Source organism: Rhinoraja longicauda, chromosome 34 (genome assembly GCF_053455715.1).
Source record: "Rhinoraja longicauda isolate Sanriku21f chromosome 34, sRhiLon1.1, whole genome shotgun sequence".
Taxonomy (NCBI): Eukaryota; Metazoa; Chordata; class Chondrichthyes; order Rajiformes; family Arhynchobatidae; genus Rhinoraja; species Rhinoraja longicauda.
Window position 1 is genome coordinate 17,633,613 of NC_135986.1, and position 8,966 is coordinate 17,642,578.

Sequence of the window (8,966 nt, forward strand, 5' to 3'; positions counted from 1 at the left end):
TCATTCCCTCTCTCTCCGTCCCTCCCCCGACCCTAGTTATCCTGCTAGTTCCTCTGTTCGTATCCCTTCGTTATCTCCCCCTCCACAGCCAACAATGGAGCATTGTGGGCTACACCTTTCCTGAGTCATTGGTGCCGGCTCTGATTTGTTCTGCACCCTTTCATCCCTCTAGTTCCTAGTCTCCCTGACTCTCAGTCAGAAGTCAGAAACATAGACAATAGGTGCAGGAGGAGGCCATTCAGCCCTTCGAGCCTGTACGCACCGCCATTCAATATGATCACGGCTGATCATCCAGAATCAGTACCCCGTTCCTGCTTTCTCCCACATCCCTTGATTCCGTTAGCCCTAAGAGCTAAATCTAACTCTCTCTTGAAAACATCCAGTGAATTGGCCTCCACTGCCTTCTGTGGCTCTGAGTTACCGGGGGTGAGACTGGTCCTTGATTGTGCTGCTGGCCTTGCCGAGGCAGCGTGAGGTGTAGATGGAGTCAATGGAAGGGAGGTTGGTTTTGTGCGATGGTCTGGCTGCGTCCACAACTCTCTGCAGGTTTCCTGTGGTCTTGGATGGAGCTGTTTCCCACACAGTGAGACTGAGAAATGCTGAGTTGCTGTGTTGTCTTATTCGCTGTCTAGATGCTCGGTGGAGATGCAAAACCTGCAGCTTCCCTATGTGTAAGATACCGCGCGGAAACAGGCCATTCGGCCCCACCGAGTCCGTGCTGACCAGCGACCAAGATGGGGCCACACGGTGGTAGAGTTGCCGCCTTACAGCGAATGCAGCGCCAGAGGCCCGGGTTCCATCCCGACTACGGGCGCCGTCTGTACGGAGTTTGTACGTGACCTGCGTGGGTTTTCTCCGAGATCTTCGGTTTCCTCCCGCTCTCCAAAGACGTGCAGGTTTGTAGGTTAATTGGCTTGGCAAATGTAAAAATTGTCCCCGGTGTGTGTAGGATAGTGTTAATGTGCGGGGATCGCTGGGCGGCGCGGACCCGGTGGGCCGAAGGGCCTGTTTCCGCGCTGTACCTACGCTGCACGCCCTCAATTGCAAGAATATCCTTCCTCAAATTTGTATTATTAATTTGTTGGCCTCGTTGTCACCTTCCCATCAACCAACAATGAACCGTTCTACAATTCCTCGATCAGCGTCTGCTTTGATCTGTCGTTTCCACACCCTACCCTTCCATATCTCTCGTTTCCATCTCCCCTGACTCTCAGTTTGAAGAAGGGTCTCGACCCGAAACGTCGCCCATTCCTTCTCTCCAGAGATGCTGCCCGTCCCGCTGAGTTACTCCAGCACCTTGTGTCTATCCCCTGCTTTCCCGGCCTCTCTGTGCGGCACGGTGGCACAGCGGTAGAGTTGCTGCCTCACAGCGCCAGAGACCCAGGTTCAATCCCGACTACGGGCGCCGTCTGTACGGAGTTTGCACGTTCTCCCCGTGACCTGCGTGGGTTTTCTCCGAGATCTTCGGTTTCCTCCCACACTCCAAAGACGTGCAGGTTTGTAGGTTAATTGGCTTGGTGTATGTGTAAATTGTCCCTAGTGTGTAGGATAGTGTTAGTGTGCGGGGATCGCTGGGCGGCACGGACCCGGTGGGCCGAAGGGCCTGTTTCTGCGCTGTATCTCTAAACTAAACTCAGTGGATGACAGTGAAACTAGCACAAAGACTAGGGTGGGGGAGAGACAGAGAGAGAGAGAGGGCTACTTGAAGTTAGAGAAGTCAATGTTCATACCGCTGGGGGGTGAGCTGCCCAAGCGAAATATGAGGTGCTGTTCCTCCAGCTTGAGTCTGACAGTAGAGGGACTGTTTCCACACTCTACCCCTAAACTTCGAAATTCTGAGAAACAATCTTCTCAAATACCAAGAAGCAGTAAAGTCTGCTAGAGCACAATACTTCTCCGACCTTATTTCCAAAAACTCTCATACTCAAGGTCCTATTTAGAACAATTACCTCTGTCATATGTCCCTGCCCCCAGTACCAGCTTAGTTGGGTCCCCTGCTAAGTGCGAAGAATCCGCTAAATTTTTCACCACAAAGTTGAGAACATTAGAATGAACATTTCCCCTCCCACCCGTGACCTAGCTGTCTCACTAGTCTGTTCATCTAAATTGGACTGTTTCCAACCCGTCACTCTATCCTCCCTTGCAAAGCTTGTCTCCGCTATGAAACCTGCAACCTGCCCCTTGATCCAGCCCCCACTGCCCTTCTGAAGGATGTCATTGCAATAGCCGGTCCCAGCATCCTCTCTATTATCAACAGTTCTCTGGCCACTGGCACTGTTCCAACCAGTTTCAAGCACGCGGTGGTCCAGCCCCTACTGAAAAAACCTAACCTAGACCCCACCTTGCCTAGCAACTACAGACCCATTTCCAAACTGCCATTCCTGTCAAAAGTCCTTGAAAAGGCAATCCTAAACCAATTAGTGCCCTACCTGCACCAAAACACCATCCTGGAAAGTTTCCAGTCAGGTTTCAGAGCCCACCACAGCACAGAGTCTGCCTTGTTGAAGGGACACAACGCCATCGACACCGGCGACTGTGCAATCCTGCTCCTTCTCGACCTCAGCGCAGCGTTCGATACAGTGGACCACACCATCCTTATTGACCGTCTCCGGTACGCGGTTGGCATTGATGGCACTGCCCTGAGCTGGTTCGCTTCCTACCTCAAAGATAGGAGTTTCGCCATCAACATAAGCAGTTATTCCTCTGCTCCAGCTAGCCTCTCCTGCGGAGTTCCACAAGGCTCCATCCTAGGCCCCATTCTCTTCTCTCTATACATGCTCCCCCTTGGCCAAAGCATTCAAAGGCACGGCATTTCTTTCCACTGCTATGCCGATGACACTCAGCTTTACCTCCCCCTGAAACCCAACAACCAGTCAAATTTAAACAGCCTCTTACACTGCCTTGAGGACATAAAATGTTGGATGGCACAGAACTTCCTCCAATTAAATGAGAGCAAGTCTGAGGTCATCCTATTCGGCCCCCCCCCCCGACTCCATCAAATTGATAACAGGCAGTCTTGGAAGCCTATCCTGCCTAGTCAAACCGCATGTCAAAAACCTCGGCATGATATTTGACTCTGCATTAAAATTTGATAAGCAAGTCAACGCTGTGGTAAAAGCCAGCTTCTTCCAACTTCGAACCATAGCTAAAATCAAACCTTTCCTCCAATTCGACGACACAGAAAAAATCATTCACGCTTTCATTTCCTCCCGCCTAGACTACTGCAACTCCCTATACACTGGGATCAGCCAATCTTCCCTGTCCCGCCTGCAACTGGTCCAAAACGCCGCACCGAGACTCCTGACGGGTCCCCGTAAAAGGGACCACATCACCCCGATGATTCTGGCCTCTCTCCACTGGCTCCCTGTACGGTACAGAATATTCACGTATAAAGCCCTAATGGACACTCCCCCCCTACATCAAAAATCTTCTAACCCCCCTCTCTAACTCCAGGTCCTCAGGTCGGCCGACTTGGGGCTACTCACTATCCGCGGTCTAGGCTTAAGCTCAGGGGGTGACCGCGCTTTTGCGGTTGCAGCTCCTAGACTGTGGAACAGCATCCCTCTCCCATCAGAACTGCCCCCTCCATCCACTCCTTTAAGTCCAGGCTCAAAACCTATTTCTACTCCCTAGCGTTTGAGGCTCATTGAGGAGGCGCTGTGAACTGTTTGCGTACTACTGTATGTTTTCATTTTTTTCTATTGGACCTAATCAGATGTACAGCACTTTGGTCAACGTGGGTTGTTTTTAAATGTGCTGTACAAATAAAATTGACTTGACTTGACTAAACTAAACACAACTGGACGTTCAGGGTTCAGTCACGGAGAGACAACAAGGATCAGAAAGGGGAACTGATACACGATTTGTCCGTGAAACTTAAAGGGTCGAGGTTACACCACAACGCCACGAGACGGCGAGAGTTCTGGTTTCACTCCACTGCTCTCTCTCTCTCTCTCTCTCTCTCTCTCTCCCTCTCTCTCTCTCTCCCACCCCTCTCCCTCTCTCCCTCTCTCTCTCTGTCCCTCTCTCTCTCGCCCTCACCCACACTCTCTCTCTCTCTCCCACCCCCTCTCTCTCACTCTCTCCTCTCTCCCTCTCTCCGATCTCTCTCTCCCACCCCTCTCTCACTCTCTCTCCTCTCTCTCTCTCCCTCTCTCTCTCCCACCTCTCTCTCTCTCTCTCTCTCTCTCTCTCTCTCCCTCACACTCTCTCTCTCTGTCCCTCTCTCTCTCGCCCTCACCCACACTCTCTCTCTCTCTCCCCACCCCCCTCTCCCTCTCCCTCTCTCACCCCCTCTCTCTCACTCTCTCTCCTCTCTCTCTCTCCCACCCCTCTCTCTCCTCGCTCTCTCTCTCCCACCCCCCCTCTCTCTCCTCTCTCTCTCCTCTCTCTCTCTCTCCCACCCCCTCTCTCTCCTCGCTCTCTCTCTCCCACCCCCTCTCTCTCCTCGCTCTCTCTCTCCCCACCCCCCCTCTCTCTCCTCTCTCTCTCCCACCCCCTCTCTCTCCTCGCTCTCTCTCTCCCACTCTCTCTCTCTCTCTCCCACTCTCTCTATCTCTCTTTTTTTTCCATTCCAAGGACTTTAGAAGGATTTAGAAGGATGAGAGGGGATCTTATCGAAACGTATAATATTATTAAGGGTTGGACACGTTAGAGGCAGGAAACATGTTCCCAATGTTGGGGAGTCCAGAACCAGGGGCCACAGTTTAAGAATAAGGGTCGGCCATTTAGAACGGAGATGAGGAAAAACATTTTCAATCAGAGAGTTGTGAATCTGTGGAATTCTCTGCCTCAGAAGGCAGTGGAGGCCAATTCTCTGAATGCATTCAAGAGAGAGCTAGATAGAGCTCTTAAGATAGAGGAGTCAGGGGGTATGGGGAGAAGGCAGGAACGGGGTACTGATTGAGAATGATCAGCCATGATCACATTGAATGGCGGTGCGTACAGGCTCGAAGGGCCGAATGGCCTCCTCCTGCACCTATTGTCTATTGACTTTATTCGACAATGCATATCACAGTGTACCAAAAGTACATAAACGCTCAATGGTCACAATACATCAAGCAATCATTATAGTACAATGGTGTAATCGTTGTTTACAATACACCGCGGCGACCGGCGTTCACGGGAGGGCCTCCAGGGTCCCCGTGGGCACCGCGTGTGCGTGTTCCCTCTCGCGGGCACGGACCGTGGGCCCGGGAGAGGGGCGGCAGCCGACCCTGGTGTGACCATCGGCCGCCCACTGCCTGGACCGGCGAGCGGCCATCCTTGGCCAGGCCCAGGAGCGGCCATCTTGGCCAGGCCAGGAGCGGCCATCTTGGCCAGGCCAGGAGCAGGCCAACAGGGAAATCCCACCCTCCCTCCCTCCCTCCCACTCCGGCCCTGTGCCAAATACCAAAACCGTGGGGCAATCCCCTGCTAACCGCATTCACACAGATATATGCACAGACACACAGTGACACACACACACAATATCAGACATACACGCACACTCTCCCTCGCACGCACGCACACTCGCTCTCTCACGCACGCACGCACGCACGCACGCATGTGTGAGTTTGCTCGTTCTCTCCTTGACCGCGTGGGTTTTCCCCGGGTGCTCCGGTTTCCTCCACACCCCAGAGACGTGTAGGCTTGTAGGTTAATTGCCCCTCTGTAAAATTACCCCCTTGTGTGTGTAGGAGTGGATGAGAAAGGGAGATAACATAGTGCTTGTGTGAACGGGCCGATCGCAGGTCGGCGCGGACTCGGTGGGCGAGAGATAGAGAGAGAGAGAGAGGGAGAGCAGGCGAGAGGAGAGGGGGAGAGCAGAGTCTAAATATTAGAGAACTGAGAGGGAGAGAGACGAGGGAGAGATGGGGATCAAGAGAGAGAGGGACAAACGTGCAGGTTTGTAGGTTTAATCGGCCCTCTGTGAAACTGTCCACCTAGTGTGTAGGGAGTGGATGAGAAAGTGGGATAACATTAGTGTTGCCAACTGTCCCGTATTAGCCGGGACATCCCGTATTTTGGGCTAAATTGGTTTGTCCCTTGTCCCGTATTAGGCCCGGGAAGCACGGACACTGTAGGCCCGGACGCTGTAGGCCCGGACGCTGTAGGCCCGGGACATGTAGGCCCGGACACTGTAGGCCCGGACACTGTAGGCACGGACACTGTAGGCCCGGACACTGTAAGCCCGGGCACTGTAGTCCCGGACACTGTAGGCCCGGACACTGTAAGCCCGGGCACTGTAGTCCTGGACACTGTAGGCCCGGACACTGTAGGCCCGGACACTGTAGGCCCGGACACTGTAGGCCCGGACACTGTAGGCCCGGACACTGTAGGCCCGGACACTGTAAGCCCGGGCACTGTAGTCCCCCGGACACTGTAGGCCCGGACACTGTAAGCCCGGGCACTGTAGTCCTGGACACTGTAGTCCCGGACACTGTAAGCCCGGACACTGTAGGCCCGGACACTGTAAGCCGGGCACTGTAGTCCCGGACACTATAGGCCCGGACACTGTAAGCCCGGGCACTGTAGTCCTGGACACTGTAGTCCTCGGACACTGTAGGCCCGGACACTGTAGGCCTGGACACTGTAGGCCCGGACACTGTAGGCCCGGACACTGTAAGCCCGGGCACTGTAGTCCTGGACACTGTAGGTCTGTAGATCACTGTAGGCCCAGACAGTGTAGGCCTCCCGGCCGGGGTGGCCACCATTGGTGGAGCGGGAGCACGTGGCCGCTGGCTGGGTGAGGTCACGTGGGCGCGGGGGCGTGACGTCACCTTGTCCCTTATTTGGGAGTGAGGAAGTTGGCAACCCTGGATAACATGGAAGCGGTGTGAACGGGCGATCGCTGGTCCGGGCGGGCACAGTGGGCCCGGGGGGCACAGTAGGCCCGGACACTGTAGACCAGGGACACTGTGCCGCTGTAGAACGGGCGATCGCTGGTCCGGGCGGGCACAGTGGGCCACAGGGTCCGTTTCCACACTTTCTCTTTCAAACAACTAATCAATCATTCACTTTGGGGAAGTGAAAAGCACAAAGCTTTGCGTTTGAGGAGAGGATCCTCACAGCGAATAAGGCAACAAGTGTGTTCAGCGAGTCGTTGTTTGACTGTGGAGTGCCGGGGAGGTAGAGACGCACGTGGACAAGATGGATATAAAACCTATTCATCCCTTCTTCGTCTCCCCCCCCCCCCCCCCCACGCTGAGACCCCTTAGTTCCCGATGGCACGGCCTGCCCGACCCGACCACTGGCCCCCGACCCGACCCGACCACTGACCACCAACTTGAACATTGGCCTCTGATCTGCCCTCAGTCTGACCCAGTCCTCGACGTGACCTGTGGCTTCCGACCCGACCTCTGGCCTCCGACCCGACCTCTGCCTCCGATCCAACCTCTGGCCTCCGACCCGACCTCTGGCCTCCGACCCGACCTCTGGCTCGGGCCGCTCACTGAGAGTGTCCCGACCCGCTGCTCCCAATATATGTGAGTGTGTGTGTGTGTGTGAGTGTGTATGGTGTGTGAGTGTGTGTGAGTGAGTGTGTGTGAGTGAGTGTTCGAGCCTGTACGCACCACCATTCAATGTGATCATGGCTGATCATTGTCAATCAGTACCCCGTTCCTGCCTTCTCCCTACCCCCTGACTCCGCTATCCTTAAGAGCTCTATCCAGCTCTCTCTTGAATGCATTCAGAGAATTGGCCTCCACTGCCTTCTGAGGCAGAGAATTCCACAGATTCACAGCTCTCTGACTGAAAAAGCTTTCCCCATCTCCGTTCTAAATGGCCGACCCCTTATTCTTAAACTGTGGCCCCTGGTTCTGACTCCCCCAACATTGGGAACATGTTTCCTGCCTCTAACGTGTCCAATCCCTTAATAATCTTATATGTTTCAATAAGATCCCCTCTCGTCCTTCTATATTCCAGTGTATACAAGCCTAGTCGCTCCAGTCTTTCAACATATGACAGTCCCGCCATTCCGGGAGTTGACCTGGTAAACCTACGCTGCACGCCCTCAATAGCAAGAATGTCCTTCCTCAAATTTGGAGACCAAAACTGCACACAGTACTCCAGGTGTGGTCTCACTCGGGCCCTGTACAACTGCACACAGTACTCCAGGTGCGGTCTCACTAGGGCCCTGTACAACTGTAGAAGGACCTCTTTGCTCCTATACTCAACTCCTCTTGTTATGAAGGCCAACATTCCATTGGCTTTCTTATTAAGTCTTTTTTCCCTTGCACCTGTGTCCTCTGGTCCTCGATTCCCAACCTGGGTAAAAGACTGTGTGCGTTCGGCCAACCTATCTATTCACCCTCAGGATCTCCAGCTGGGAAGGTTGTGTGATCTGTGGCCCTCCGGCAGGCTGGGCAAGTCTCACATAACAGCGTCCCCAGAAATTAACTCGACAGAGGAAGTGATATTGTCAAAGAGATCTTCCGAGAGGGCTTTGGGCTGAGGTGGCGTGCGGTTTTTGTTCCCGTTAAGCCGTTCCCAGGCTCTCGAGAGGAAGCATTTCCCCCGCGAGGGACCAGGAATGAATCCTGACCCACAGAAACATAGAAAATAGGTGCAGGAGGAGGCCATTCGGCCATTCGAGCCAGCACCGCCATTCTTGTGATCACGGCTGATCGTCCACAATCAGTAACCCGTGCCTGCCTTCTCCCCATATCCAGTGAATCAACTAGCCCCTAGAGCTCTATCGAACTTCAGAATTAAGGACAAAAGTTTAGGGGTAACATGAGGGGTAACTTCTTTACTCAGAGGGTGGTGGCTGTATGGAATGGGCTTCCGGTGGAAGTGGTGGAGGCTGCTCGATTTTATTATTTAAGAGTAAATTGGATAGGTATATGGATGGGAGGGATTGGAGGGTTATGTTCTGAGAGCAGGTAGATGAGACTAGGTCAGAGAAAGTGGTCGGCGTGGACTGGTAGGGCCGAACGGGCCTGTTCCACGCTGTAATTGTTATATGGTTATATTATATGGTAACT